Source organism: Vigna unguiculata, chromosome 7 (assembly GCF_004118075.2).
Source record: "Vigna unguiculata cultivar IT97K-499-35 chromosome 7, ASM411807v1, whole genome shotgun sequence".
Lineage (NCBI taxonomy): Eukaryota > Viridiplantae > Streptophyta > Magnoliopsida > Fabales > Fabaceae > Vigna > Vigna unguiculata.
The window spans coordinates 37,056,524-37,070,858 of record NC_040285.1 but is presented as its reverse complement, the minus strand read 5'-3'; the positions used below and the strand labels follow the sequence as shown (position 1 = coordinate 37,070,858).

At 32.8% G+C, this 14,335-nt stretch overlaps 2 long non-coding RNA genes and 5 other non-coding genes across 10 annotated transcripts in view; all 7 read right to left on the bottom strand.

The window, feature by feature from the left end:
- The window catches only part of LOC114191927, an 8,032-nt gene extending 698 nt beyond the window's left edge, over window positions 1–7,334 (bottom strand). Inside the window, exons 1-4 of one of the 2 annotated variants that reach the window (XR_003606038.1) lie at window positions 7,147–7,334; window positions 1,145–1,314; window positions 495–549; window positions 1–346 (exon numbers count right to left, since the gene is read on the bottom strand). The exon at window positions 1–346 is cut by the window's left edge and continues 698 nt beyond it. This is a non-coding gene — a long non-coding RNA (uncharacterized LOC114191927). Of the gene's footprint in view, window positions 550–1,144; window positions 1,315–7,146 lie in introns of both variants that reach the window. The other variant, XR_003606037.1, reaches the window with a different exon arrangement.
- On the bottom strand, window positions 2,374–2,445 carry TRNAP-UGG. Its single transcript has one exon. It is a non-coding gene; the product is annotated as a tRNA-Pro (tRNA).
- On the bottom strand, window positions 6,549–6,620 carry TRNAP-AGG. Its single transcript has one exon. It is a non-coding gene; the product is annotated as a tRNA-Pro (tRNA).
- Window positions 7,335–9,565: 2,231 nt separating the features above from the next.
- LOC114190360 lies at window positions 9,566–13,682 on the bottom strand. 3 transcript variants are annotated; one of them, XR_003605794.1, is made up of 5 exons: window positions 13,468–13,682; window positions 11,677–11,906; window positions 10,778–10,841; window positions 10,188–10,378; window positions 9,566–9,859 (listed from the first exon to the last, which is right to left on the bottom strand). It is a non-coding gene; the product is annotated as an uncharacterized LOC114190360 (long non-coding RNA). The 3 variants fall into 3 exon arrangements; XR_003605792.1 differs by lacking the exon at window positions 9,566–9,859 and having other exon boundaries at window positions 9,982–10,378; XR_003605793.1 differs by lacking the exon at window positions 9,566–9,859 and having other exon boundaries at window positions 9,982–10,378; window positions 11,796–11,906.
- On the bottom strand, window positions 10,527–10,598 carry TRNAP-UGG. The gene has a single exon. It is a non-coding gene; the product is annotated as a tRNA-Pro (tRNA).
- On the bottom strand, window positions 11,969–12,040 carry TRNAP-UGG. Its single transcript has one exon. It is a non-coding gene; the product is annotated as a tRNA-Pro (tRNA).
- Window positions 12,878–12,949, bottom strand: TRNAP-AGG. The gene has a single exon. It is a non-coding gene; the product is annotated as a tRNA-Pro (tRNA).
- Window positions 13,683–14,335: the final 653 nt, after the last annotated feature.

Genomic DNA, 14,335 nt, shown 5'->3' with positions numbered 1-14,335 from the left:
GGAGATGGCTAGGTAGAATCTATGTTTATAGATTATGCAGCCACGTTATCTACAGTTATATATTAAGATTACATAAAAATGTCACTTGGTACTGGAAAATTTATAGATTATGCAGCCACGGTGACTATGACTTGCAATTTTACTGCATTCTCGGTGGCAAATTGTCACTTGGTACTTGAAAATTTGTACATCAGCTTTCACCACCTGACACCAGTAAGTTGGTAAAATTGCTTTTTTTTAACCACAACTTGAAAACATCATCCTTAATACTAATATTATTTGTAAGTACAGTGGTATGAAATTAACTAATAATGAATGATAGAGAACTTTGTTGCTTCACGATTTCCTGTAAAATGTCAGCCAACATTGATACAGTAGTTTATCAGCTTATAAAACTTTTGAAACCAAAGAACTTAAGCTTCGCAATATATATCAGTTTCTATGTTACATTACAGTCTGTCTGAAGCACAATGAAGTTATGTTTGGTGTCATACCAGTTTTTCTTTTTCCTTTTCCGACGCATGTTTGGTGACATATGCCATCTTAGTGCTGTAAAGTGAAAAATAAGATACGTGGCAATTATATGTTCAATGAAGTTTAATAAATCATTGTGCACATACATTTGTTCAAACACTGTGCAGTGGACAATATTAAGAAATAAATCCTGAAGCTTGGCTTTTGTTAATTATACAATAACTAATAAACCAAAACGGTCAAATTATTTTAAGGTGGATTCTGTTTTTCTACATGTATCTGTTTGTACACTGCATTAAAGACTGAATCATGTAGACTGAAGTTCCTTCAGTATCATAGTTTTTATTTTCCTTTACTGACTGGCTTACAGAACAGCTGAAAACGGCATGCGATTTCATGAGGTTACCACATATAACATCTGAGTGTTGAATATTATAAAATAAGATATTTGATAATGTGTCATGTCAAATGGACTAGAATAAATAATTGTGCAATTTGAACTCATTCACTTTTTAAAAACTGGTATATTTGGGTGCTAGGCATCATGGACAAGACAACAATTCACAATCTCCTTCCTTGTAGATTTAGAAACAATTTAGTTGATTTAGTAATCACTTCATTGTACAATGCTGAGTTTAAATGTTTTTGAGACGAATATAAGAATACATACCACTATCTCAGTGTTGTAACTGATGCTTGCAAACTATGCGACAGATACAAAAATCACAGAACTTCTGCCCACCCAAAGCGAGAGTCATACCACTAGAGCAAATGCCCTTATTAATAATGATGATGCCCAAGTCAAATCTATCTCTAGTTTTCTATTAAAGTTGTTCATGCCTGCCACAATGTCAGTAGTGTTATTGTAAAAATCAGATACGGTTCCTGGATAGAGAATTAACAGTAAAGGTAAACTCATTTTTCTAACTAAGATATGAAAGAGAGTATACAAATTTACCCCTCTAGTTCTTACATTTATAGACTCAATCCCATTTTCTGTGGCAGCTGTTACATGGTACAGAAAAATCCATGCTGAAACGGTTTTCGTATCAATATATTCATCCCAAGGCAATCATGTTTGTTATTATTTAAACAAACAAACTATCAAGAAAAGTTTGTCAACTTCCAAAGCTACAAAAGGATAAAATTTAGAAATAAACACAAATACCTATTCTTTGGTAATTATAAAAAACTAATCAATCAATTTGATGAAATTAGTATAAGGTAGATTCTAATGTTAAAACTTTGTTTCTAACTTCCACAGTAGAATTTTACTGCATGACATCGCTAAAATGATAGCATTCTCTATTTCACGAGTTGAAAATACTCTTACTTTTAATTTTTTTCATTTCAAAATTTACGGGGCCTGAAATCCATTCGTCCGGAGAAGTTTCTTGCTTCTCAATATAGTAAAAGAACTCCACAAACATCACTACAGTAGTTCATTTTATACAACATTCTAAATGAAAAAACTGAAGTTCTGCCACATGTACCTGTTTATATGTTGAATTAGGGACTGATTCAAGCTGATTGAAGTAATTTAATATGCTATCATACTAGTTGTTCTTTTCTTATTACATGATATCAAACAACATGTGATTTGATATGCAGGTTATCACACATCGCATCTGGGTGTTTAATATTATAAAATAAGATACTTGTTAATGCTACATGTGTAACTGACAAGAATAAATAATGGTGCAAGTTGTGCTAATACAGTTTTTTAAAATTGATATTTTTTAGTGCTATGCTACGCATCATGGACAAGGTAACAATTCACGATCTCCTTTATAATTGAATTTCAAATAATATAGATGATTCAACGATATTGCGCTTATAAAAAAATAACAAACAAACACACTTCAGCATAATACAGGCAGAGACAAATATGTAAAAAAAGGGGCATTCCGAGAATCGAACTCGGGACCTCTCGCACCCAAAGCGAGAATCATACCACTAGACCAAATGCCCATATTGAAAATAACAGGGCTAACTAATTATTCTATTCATGCAATGTCTTCAGTTGTACAGTACTATTGCATACACATTGTAAGATTTGGTTAACTGGATGGGTAATTATCAGTCAATATAACTTGTTTTTCCAAGTAAAATAAAATGAAAGAAAGTTTGCTTACCCCTCTAGTTTTATATATTAAAAGACTTACCATGAATTGCCGTGTAACTTAATTACATTTACAGTGGCAAGTTGTAACTCATTACTGCAAAATTTCCAGCTAAAACTATTAATCATTCTTCCAACACATTCACGTTCAGCTCCTGATGCTTATTGTTTTATAAGTATACCACAAAAAAGTCAAGCTTGTCAGATTCCAGACATCAAAGGCTTAAAATTAAGAAACAATTGCTAGTTGGTATGTAAGATGAGGATAAACAAACTCAGTTACTTGGGAACTCACACCCTAAGTGAGAATCAGTCAGATGAGAAGACCAAAAGTAATTAATTGATTTGCTAAATTTTTACATGGTGTACTATGAAGTTAAAAACTTTGCTTCTATAACTTGTAAGTTTCACTTTTAACATATGAAATTAGTAAGTTGATAGTATTGTCTTTCTTACACAAGTTGAAACATAATTTTAACTTCACAATTCTAATATTGCTTCTAAAGTGCAGTGGTCTGAAATTCAACACCGCATGTTTTGATACGAATGTTAATCACATATACCACCAAGTGTTTGTCAAGTGCAAAATAAGATACTTGTGTTATATCAACAAAGGAGGGCAAAGTTGGAAGTCACAAAAAAATCAGAGAATTTTGTTATAGGCCAAGGACAGATGTCTAATGTTGTGGAGAGTGTGGGAAATAGAAGAAGCACAACGAATAAAAATAACTAACTCACGTTAAGGTTTACGTGTGGGGAATCAAATATAAAAACCTAGGCTCCGGGGAATTGAGCGGTAGAAAAATTTTGTTGTCTCTCGTTGTAACTTTCGTTTTTCTGTATTCTCTGTAAAGATTGCTATTGTTTAATAGCAATGCTTCAGTCCATAATGGGTAGCCATTCACTAAAATAATACATTGCAGAGATATTGATCAATATTGTGTCTTCGTAGTTGTCTTATTTATTTTGTCCTTCATTAGATTGCTGCTTTCATTTGCCCTTCCTTAACCATGGCGGAACACACTCCATTGAAAGAACTCTCCACAGATATGAATAATTTGTCGTTGGACGTTAAACATATGCTCAATCTCATAGAGCCTCGCCACGCTGAATACTCTACTCGTTTTCAAACTGTGGAATCGACTTGACTGCCCTAAGCACAGTCACTGGAACCACCAACACCACATGCTTCTGTTCCACTATTTCAAATCCGCAATGTTAAACTCAATTTTCGGTGGGTGGCCTAGTGGTTAGAGGGAAGAGAAGGGAGGGAAAGGTTGTGGGTTCTTTCCTTCCTGTTAACAATATGGAGAAATAAGGTGGATTTGAAAGGGTTTAGAAGGGAAGGTGGGAGAGATTGTGGGTTCAACTCCCCCACTAACAAAGACTACCAACTAACAATTGCCTATAAAAAAAAAAAAAAAAAAACTCGATTTTCAGTGATTCATTGGATCCAATGTCTTGGAATGGATATTTAAAGCAGAACAAGTTTTCACTTATTACAATATGTTGGATAAGCAACGCCTTATGCAGTGGAAGTTGACGTAATTCCATGGTTTTAGATTATTTCTAAGAATAACCCATTTCAATCTTGGGTGGGTTTCACTCTGGCATTAGAATTCAAATTTGGCCAGTCTCCATACAAGTGCACTCGCTCAACTCTCTTTAAGCTAAATCAGCTTTGGATGGTTCAAGAGATTACTATAAGGAGTTTACTGCCCTAGCAAACCGTGTGAGTATGGGGTGACTCCAGATGCTATGCTCGATTGTTTTGTCAGTGGCCTTAAATCAGATATTCGCAGAGATGTCATAGCAGAAGAGCCCACTTCTACGCTGCATGCGGTTTCATCAGCCAAATTATATGAAGAAAAATATGTTGCTAGACAGAAATCAGTTCCCTCCAAGGCAAATTCCAGAAACATACCTGACACGACCAACCAAACACTAAAAAATACTAGTCTACCTCCTCTATTACCTACACCAGCTGTCATTCCATCACTGCACAAAAAAAATTCAAAAATTGAAGCACGAGAAAGGTTTATGTTTTCACCTGTGATGACCAATTTACACCTAACCATAAGTGTCCCAATAAGTAATACTTGCTGTTACATGTTGAAGATGAAGAAACCACCTTGTTGGAACCAGATCCATCTTATAAGGAACATGAGATTAGTCAGCATGCTTCACTAGGGCATCATGAATCATCTCTTTTTTAATGCTCTGAAAGGAGGTTTGGGAGTCGGTACAATGAAATTTCAGGGCACCATTAATGGAATGCAAATTCAGATACATCGGTGATGGTGGGAGTTGATATAATTTTTTACAACCTAGACTTGCACATTAATGATCATGCCTTGACAGTGGAGGGAATGGTTAGAAACGTGGAGGTTCAAATTCAGGACCATGCTTCTTCCAGTTGCAGGCACATATTTGGTCCCCAGAGTAGCCTAGTTAGCTACACTTCGTCCTCATATCTCAGATTATAATGCATTGACATTCAAATTTTATGAGAATGGTAAGTTTATTACTATACATGGTGAAAAATCTAAACTGCCAATTCCAACTCAGTTTAATCACATCCGTAGAATGAATTGCACTCACCTATTTCAGACAATTTTACCATGCACCTACAAATGCCTTATTCTGCTGATGATTAAGGCCTGCAAATTCCAGAGGCAGATTTGGCTATGTTACTACATACCAATAAGGATGTGGTTGCTATTCCTCAATGCTTACCTCCTACAGATCTACAAAAAATGCTGAGAAAAAAATCAGAAACTAGGGATGAGATACTTTGGACCATTTCCAATTATGCAGAAAAGTGGCATATAAAGTGCTTCTGCCACCTCGTGCCAAAATACATCCCGTTTTTCAATATTCACAATTAAAGTCGTGCCGTGGAGATCCCCGTAGACCTATATTCCCCTTCCTATGATCAAACATGTCATTGGTCCAATTCTTCAACTGGTGAAGATTCTGCAGACTAGAACTATCATAAATGGAGGGCAACAAGTACTAGTGAAGTGGGAAGGCGTAGATGATGCACATGCTACATGGGAGGATTAACAATCATTTCAACAGACCTACCCACATTACAACCTTAGGACAAGGTTATTTTTAATGGAGGCAGTAATGCCATATCAACAAAAGGAGGGAAAGTTGGAAGTCACAGAAAAATCAGAGAATTTTGTTATCATCCAAGGACAGGTATCTAATGTTGCGGATAATGTGGTAAATAGAAGGATCACAAGGAATAAAAATAACCAACTTACACCTGAAGGTTTCCGTGTGGAGAATCACATATAAAAACCTAGGCACAGGTGAATAGAGGGGTGGAAAAATTTTGTGTTGTCTCTCTCTTCGTAACTTTTGTCATTCTGTATTCTCTGTAAAGATTGCTATTGTTCAGTAATGCTTCAGTCCAGTCCAGTATAGACATTCACTATAATAATACATTGCAGAGATACTCATGAATATTCGGTCTTAGTAATTTATCATTTTTTTCCCTTCATTACAACTTGCTAATTACATTTGGAAAGGATTTAAAAATATAAATGTCTTGATACATTTTTTTATAGGAATTTGATATTTAAGGGTACCAGGCATCATCAACAACAACTCACAACCTCCTTCCTTGTTCAGTTGTTTAAGCAATATTTTAATTGCTTGTAGAATATATAGTTCAAAAGGAGCATACTTAGAGTTAAGATCAGATACCACAATCTAAGCTTTAAAACAGATGCTTGCTAACATATGGGGAAATAGGTAAATCTTAACAATGATAAGTGTCTTCAAGCTTAACTGTTAAAAGACATATCAACAGTCAAGCAAAATACAAACAGAACTGATTGCAAAGATTGTGATTTGCCTCTTCACCTGTTGTTTAAGAAAAAAATGCATGCCTACTGAATGACAAAAACACATCAAGACAATTCATATAAAGATAAAAAAGGGGGCATTCCGAGAATTGAACTCGGGACCTCTCGCACCCTAAGCGAGAATCATACCACTAGACCAAATGCCCACATCGAGAGGAGTTGGGCAAGGTCAAACTTATGTCAGTTTTATTTTAGAAATGTATATGCATGCCTCGTTCTCTTCACTACTATATTACCTGGATAGGCAATTCTAAGTCAAGGCAACTTGTTTTTCTAATCAAGCAATTAATGTAAGTTTACTAATTTACCACTCTGGTTTAATGTATCAACTTTCTCCTTATAGATACCCTGTTTTTGGAGACAGTGGAATTCAATTCCTTACCCTATTGAGCATTAAATGTGCGAGGACCTCTCCTAATTTAGATTATTTACCTACTTTTCTTTATAACCGGACCTGTACCATTGTCTCTGGTTTAATATTTCAATTATCAACTACAACTTACAACAAATTATGGTATTACATTTTCTGTGGCAAACAGTTAAAGAATGAATTCATTCATCGCAGCACAATCACATGCAATCTCTGATGCTTATTTTTATTTAACTAATCGAATTAACAAGTCAAGTTCGTCAACTTCTGGAAGTTGAAAAGAGTAAAATTAGAAATCAAACCTGGAGCTTCTTGGTTGGTATTTTATAGCATTTACCAAGTGAAGTCAAGCTTGTCAGCTTCCAAATCGTCAAAAAACGAAAAGTGCGGCGAACGAACTTGGAAACTCCCGCACCCTAAGCTCGAATAATCTTACTCAACACTCCTTGCTTATTTTTCACTTTTCTTCTCCTGACCAGGGAGAGACCGATTTGACCTAATCGCTTTATCAATAGAAGCTTTCTAAAAATATCAGCAAAAAATAATAAGACAAAAGAAAGTTTATCTTCAACACTAGAATTTGAGGTTATAAAAAAATAAAAATAAAAATAATAATCTCATTCAAAGTTAATAGTATTTTAAGTTTGAAAAATGTAAGTATCTAAATATTGGATTTGCTTTCTATTTAAAAGCATTTAAGAACCAAATCATGTATTTCTAAAATATAAGGATGATAAAAATTATAAACTTCTTTATTTATTTTTTAAAGATTCTCTTAGATTACAGATGCGTTAATTAAATCAAAATTTCTGTAAAACTTAGGTCAAATTCATGTACCTACAGACTTTATTATATTTTCAAATTTTCCGGTTGATAAAAAGTTGACACATTGGGACGATACACAACCCTCAAGTCTTAAATAAAGGCGGAAAAAAAGCTCTCTAAGTCCATTTTGTAAATTTCCTTGCCAAAACTGATTTTATTTTATTTTAACCAATTACTCGTCTTCTTAGCTCTAAACTTTGTGTCATTTATTCATTGACGATCTTTCAAATTCTGAGGATAAACATTTTCGTTTTCACTCTTTCCTTTGGCTCTTTTGCTCCACTTTCTATGGTATCATCTTTGAGTATTAACATCACACATGTTTCTCCTTTTTTTTAAATTCAATGTTTGTCTATAATTGTGTGATAATTTAGAGTTTGATTTATTTTAGCTGCACAGTAAACAAATTCTTGATTTCGTTTTAGCTGATCAATGAACAACTTATTGATTTTGTTTTAGCTGACCAAAGAAATTTGAAATATCAAAATTTTGAAATATTTAGCTGATTTTGTTCACAGTTTTAGCTGACATATGAATAACTTATTAAAATTTTAAAATTATCTTTAAACAATAGCTTAAAATATTTCAAAATACGCTCATACAAGATTTATTTTAAAAATATTGTTCAACTAAAAATACTATATTATCTTTATTAGATAATTTCAAATGGTATATTATTCAATCAAATTTATATTTTAGTTATAACAGTTTGTATTACTATTAAATAAATAAATGTGTATAACTTATATAGAAACTACAACAGATCAATTTTTGTGATATATAATTTATTACATTAAAGTATATCTAAATAGTAGTATAATTTGTATTATTTTAATTTATTATAAATTATACAATTTATATTATTGCGAATTATTTATTTTACTAGCATCCTTAAAGTATTACTAAATTCATATATTCTCACACACACATTGCTGATATTCATAAATGGAGTAAATAAATAAAATATAAACATTGTTAATATAACAGTGTATTTAAATTTTTTTTCAGCCAAAACTAAATTATAATTAAAATCTAAATAAACTTCGATACAATCCAAATACAAACTAAAATTACAAAAATATCAAATTATCTATGTGTTGGTTAAAAAAACAAACTAACATAACCTAAATGTAAAGTTCAATTTAACAAAACGTAATCCTTTATTTGCAGGTTAATGAGTCAACCCGACTCACCAAGGGTTCAACCCGGATGAGCCAGGTTCTAAGTGAGTCGGATCAAAAATCAATTTGCATTAAAATTTATAAAAAAACTTCAACCCAACACCAGAACCCGTGGTGGACTGGATTGGCTCGCAGGTTCCAACCCATTTTCACAACTTCCAAAGTAAAAACCATAGATAGTATATTAATATAAATAATACTGATAGATAGGTATGACGGTGACAAAATCAAAAGTTTTGCTTAAACATTTCCATCATAGTTAAGCAGAAGTGCTGTGTAAGATAATTGTACGTGCTAATTTGTTAAAAGTTTGTTTCATATGTTACCACCAGAAACCAGTAAGTTGGTAAGATTGTCTATTTTAACCACAACTTGAAACACCAATTTGATCCTTAATACTAATAAGTTTGTAAGTACGGTGGTAGGATACCAACTAATGATAGAGAATTTTGTTGCTTCATGATTTCATGTAAAATGTTAGCCTACATTGATACAGTAGTTGATCAGCTTATAAAACTTTTGAAACAAAAGAACTGAAATTTCGCATCATACATATATCAGTTTTATGTTGCATTACAGACTATATTCCAAGCACAAGGAAGTAAGTTATGTCGGTGTCATACTAGTTTTCTTTTTCCTTTACCGACTGGCTTTCACCAAATCCAACACCAGATGATTGGCTATGAATCACATACGCCATCTTAGTGCTGTAAAGTGAAAAATAAGATGCGTGCCAATTATATTGAAATGGATTTGAATACATCATTGTGCAGCTACATTTGTTCAAGCATTGTGCAGTGGAAAATATCAAGAAATCAATCCTGAAGCTTGTTGTTTGGTAATTATACAATAACTAATAAACCAAAATGGACAAATTATTTTAAGGTAGATTCTGTTTTTCTATATGTATCTGTTTCTACATTGCATAAGAGACTGAATCATGTAGACTGAAGTTCTTTCAGCATCATAACAGTTTTTCTTTTCCTTTGCTGTCTGGCTTATACAACAGCTGAAAACGGCATATGATTTCATATGTAGGTTATCACATATATCATCTGAGTCTTGAATATTATAAAATAAGATATTTGATAATGTTTCATGTCGAATGGACCAGAATGAATAATTATGCAATTTGAACTCCTTCACTTTTTCAAAATTGGTATATTCCGGTGATAGGCATCATGGACAACACAACAATCCACAATCTCCTTCCTTATAGATTTAGAAACAATTTGGTTGATTTAGTAATCACTTCATTGTACAATGCTGAATTCAAATGTTTTTGAAACGAATATAAGAATACATACCACTATCTCAGTGTTGTAATAGATGCTTACCATGGGACAGATACAAAAATCAAAGTAACTTCTGCGTGCCACTTGGGAATCTGTGTAGGTGGTCAACTGTAAAGGCTAATTCTGCCAGATTCATAAGACAAGTTCACATCTCCAGTTCTTGTGGTGGAAGAAACTGCACTGCAAGTATTGCTTCTGGCAAATAGGGTGGAATGTAGTGCATGTCTTTGTGCCTAGTAAATGTAAAGAACACACTCAAAACGAATGGCAAACTCACACATGGGAATAATACAGCACAGACAAATATGAAAAAAGGGGGCTCAGACTGCAGTACATGTCATTCCAAGCCTAGGACAGGGACAAATAAGTTTGAAAAAACAAGGGGCATTCCGAGAATCGAACTCGGGACCTCTCGCACCCAAAGCGAGAATCATACCACTAGACCAAATGCCCTTGCTAGAGAAGTGATGCCCAAGTCAGCTCTATTCTTAATTTTCTATTAAAGTAGTTGATGACTAGAGTTATTGTAAAATTGCTTAATAATGAGCAGATACGTTTTCCTGGATAGAGAATTAATAGTAAACGTAACTCATTTTTCTAATTAAGATATCAAAGAGAGTTTGCAAATTTACCCCTCTAGTTTCATACTGGTCAACAATGACTTCAGACAGTTTATTCATCCCAAGGCAATCGTATCTGTTAAAACAAACAAACTATCAAGATAAGCTTGCCAACTTCCAAGGCTTCAAAACGATAAAAATTAGAAATAAACACTAATACCTATTGTTTGGAAATTATAAAAACCTAATCAATCAATTTGATGAAATTAGCTTAGGGTAGATTCTGGTGTTAAAACTTTGTTTCTACCTTCTATATCTGACTTTTACTGCATTACATCACTAAAAAATGATATAGCATTCTCTTTTTCAAGAGTTGAAACATTACTTGTGCTCTTAATGTTTTCTCATTTCACAATTTAAGGGGGCTGAAATCCATTGGTTTGGAGAAGTTTATTGCTTTGAAATAATAAAAGCACTCCAAAAACATAGGTACAATTGTTGATTGGCTTATACAACATTTTAAATAAAAAATTGAAGTTTGCCACAAGTACCTGTTTGCATGTTGAATTGGAGACTGATTCAAGCTGATTGAAGGAATTTAATAATGTGTCATACTAGTTTTTTTCTATTTCAAAGTGGATTACGGATTACATAATATCAAACAACATGTGATTTGATATGCAGGTTATCACACACCGCATCTGTGTTGAATATATAAAATAAGATACTTGGTAGTGCTGCATGTGTAACTGACAAGAATAAATAATTGTGCAAGTTGTGCTAATACAGTTTTTCGAAATTGATATTTTTTTAGTGCTATGCTAGGCATCATGGACAAGCTAATAATTCATGATGTCCTTTACAATTCAATTTAAAATAATATAGTTGATTCAACAATATTACTTCATTGTAGAATGCAAAGTTCAAATTATAACACAAGATCACATACTAATGTCAGTTTTAACTGATACCTGCAAACTAACAGAGAGATATAGATGTCAATCAATGCTAAGTGTCTCATGGCATGGCAAGCAGTCTTTGTGGTTAACTGTAAATGCTATTATCAGCCAGATTGTTAAGATTGACTCACATCATCTTCGGGTATTTAATGGAAGAAACACAACTGCAAGTATTCTTTTCTCACTGACATGCAGAGAATGAAGTGCCTGCTTTATGACTAGCCGATAAGAAATGCATGCGCCTATAAGAAAACCACAAACACATACTTGAGAATAAAACAGGCACAAATAAACATGAAAAAAAGGGGCATTCCGAGAATCGAACTCGGGACCTCTCGCACCCAAAGCGAGAATCATACCACTAGACCAAATGCCCACATTGAAAGATGTAGGGCTAAATTATGTTTTAATCATCCATGGTCATCAGTTCTACAGTAAGATTGCATACAAATTGTAAGATTTCACTACCCGGACGGGTAATTATCAGTCAAGATAACTTGTTTCCAAGTCAATATATGAAAAAAGTTAGTTTAGCACTCTGTTTTTAAAAACTTCCAATGAATTGCCATATAATTTAATTACATTTACAATAGCAAGTAGTCACTCATTATTTTTACTTCACAATTCTAATATTGTTTCTAAGTGCAGTAGTCTGAAATTCAACACCCCATGTTTTGATATGAAGGTTAATCACATATTCCACCGAGTGTTTGTAAAGTACAAAATAAGACACTAGCTAATTACATGTGCAACGGATTTAAAGATATTTGTTTATAAGAATTATGTATTTAAGGGTGTCATGTACCATCAACAACAACTCAGAACCTCCTTCTTTATTTAGTTATTCAATTTTAAATAATATAGTTGATTAAGCAATATTTCAATTGTAGAATATAGTTCAAAAGGCGCATACACTTACAGTTAAGATCAGATACCACAATCTAAGCATTAAAACTGATACTTGCTAACATGTGGGGTGATAGGTAAATCATAACATGCTAAGTGTCTTTAAGCTTAACTGTTAAAAGACATATCAACAGTCAAGCAAAATACAAACAGAACTGATTGCTTAGATTGTGATTTGCATCTTCACCTGTTCTTTAAGAAAGAAATGGAACTGCAAGTATTCTATCGTGTCTGAGTAATCAGAGTTTTTCTTGTGCCTACTCAATGACAAAAACAAATCAAGACAATTCAGGTAAAGATAAAAAATGGGGCATTCCGAGAATTGAACTCAGGACCTCTCGCACCCTAAGCGAGAATCATACCACTAGACCAAATGCCCTAATTGGGAGACTTAGGGCAAAGCCAAATCTATGTAAGTTTTATTTTAGAAATGTATATGCATGCCGCGTTCTCTTCACTTCTATGTTACCTGGATAGGCAATTCTTAGTCAAGGCGACCTGTTTTACTAATCAAGCAATCAAAGTAAGTTTACTAATTTACCACTCTCGTTTAATGTATCAACTTTCTCCGTACAGATACTCTGTTTTTTTGAGACAACGGAGTTCGATTCAAGCATATTGAGCATTAAATGTGTGAGGACCTCTCCTAATTTAGATTCTTTACCTGCTTTTCTTTATAACCGGAACTGTACCATTGTCTCTGGTTTTATATTTTAATTATCAACTACGACTCACAACAAATTATTGTATTACATTTTATGTGGCAAACAGTTAAAGAATGAATTCATTCATCGCAGCACAATCACATGCAACTTCTGATGATTATTATTATTTAACTAATCGGATTAACAAGTAAAAACTTCCAGAAGTCGAAAAGAGTAAAATTAGAAATCAAACCTGGTGCTTGTGGGTAGGTATTTGACTATACCATTTACAGTCAAGCTTGTTAGCTTCCAAATCGTCAAAACACGAAAAGTGCGGCGGAGGAACTGGAACCTCTCGCACCCTAAGCTCCAACCATCTTACTCAACACTTCTTTCCTATTCACTTTTCTTCTCCTAGACTGACCTAACCTAGTCGCTTCTCAATGGTAAGCTTTTTATTTAAACATATGAACATATCCGCAAAAAATAATAAGAGAAAAGAAAGTTTGTATACTTATAGCTTATAAATAAACTACAGCACTTCAATTTTATGACTTATAATTTGTTACACTAAATTATATGTACTAGTAGTATAATTTATATTATTTTTAATTTATTATAAATTATACAATTTATATGATTGCAAATTATATAATTTACTTTTATCCTTAAATATTAATAAGTGCATATATTGTTAATAAGTATAATTGATAAAATATAAATATTGTGGATTTAAATGCTTTCGTATACCTCAAATATAAATATATTTACTACAATATTTGTTGTTATATTATTATTATGCTATCATACAATAACATATTTACTAAGTTCATTTAATATTACATTTACTACAATTATTTAGTATTTAGTAATAGTATTTTAATATCCTTCTATGAACTAATAAAGAGCATCTAGCATGTTAATATAATGGTATAATTATATTTATTAACTTCTACCATAATGAAAATTCTAAAGTAGCATATCAATATAAATAATACCTATAGATAGATATGATTGTAGCAAAATCAAGTTTGCTTAAACATTTCCATTATAGCAAAGTAGAAATTATAATGCTGGGTAAGATAACTATATGTGATAATTTGTTAAAAGTCAGTTTTATA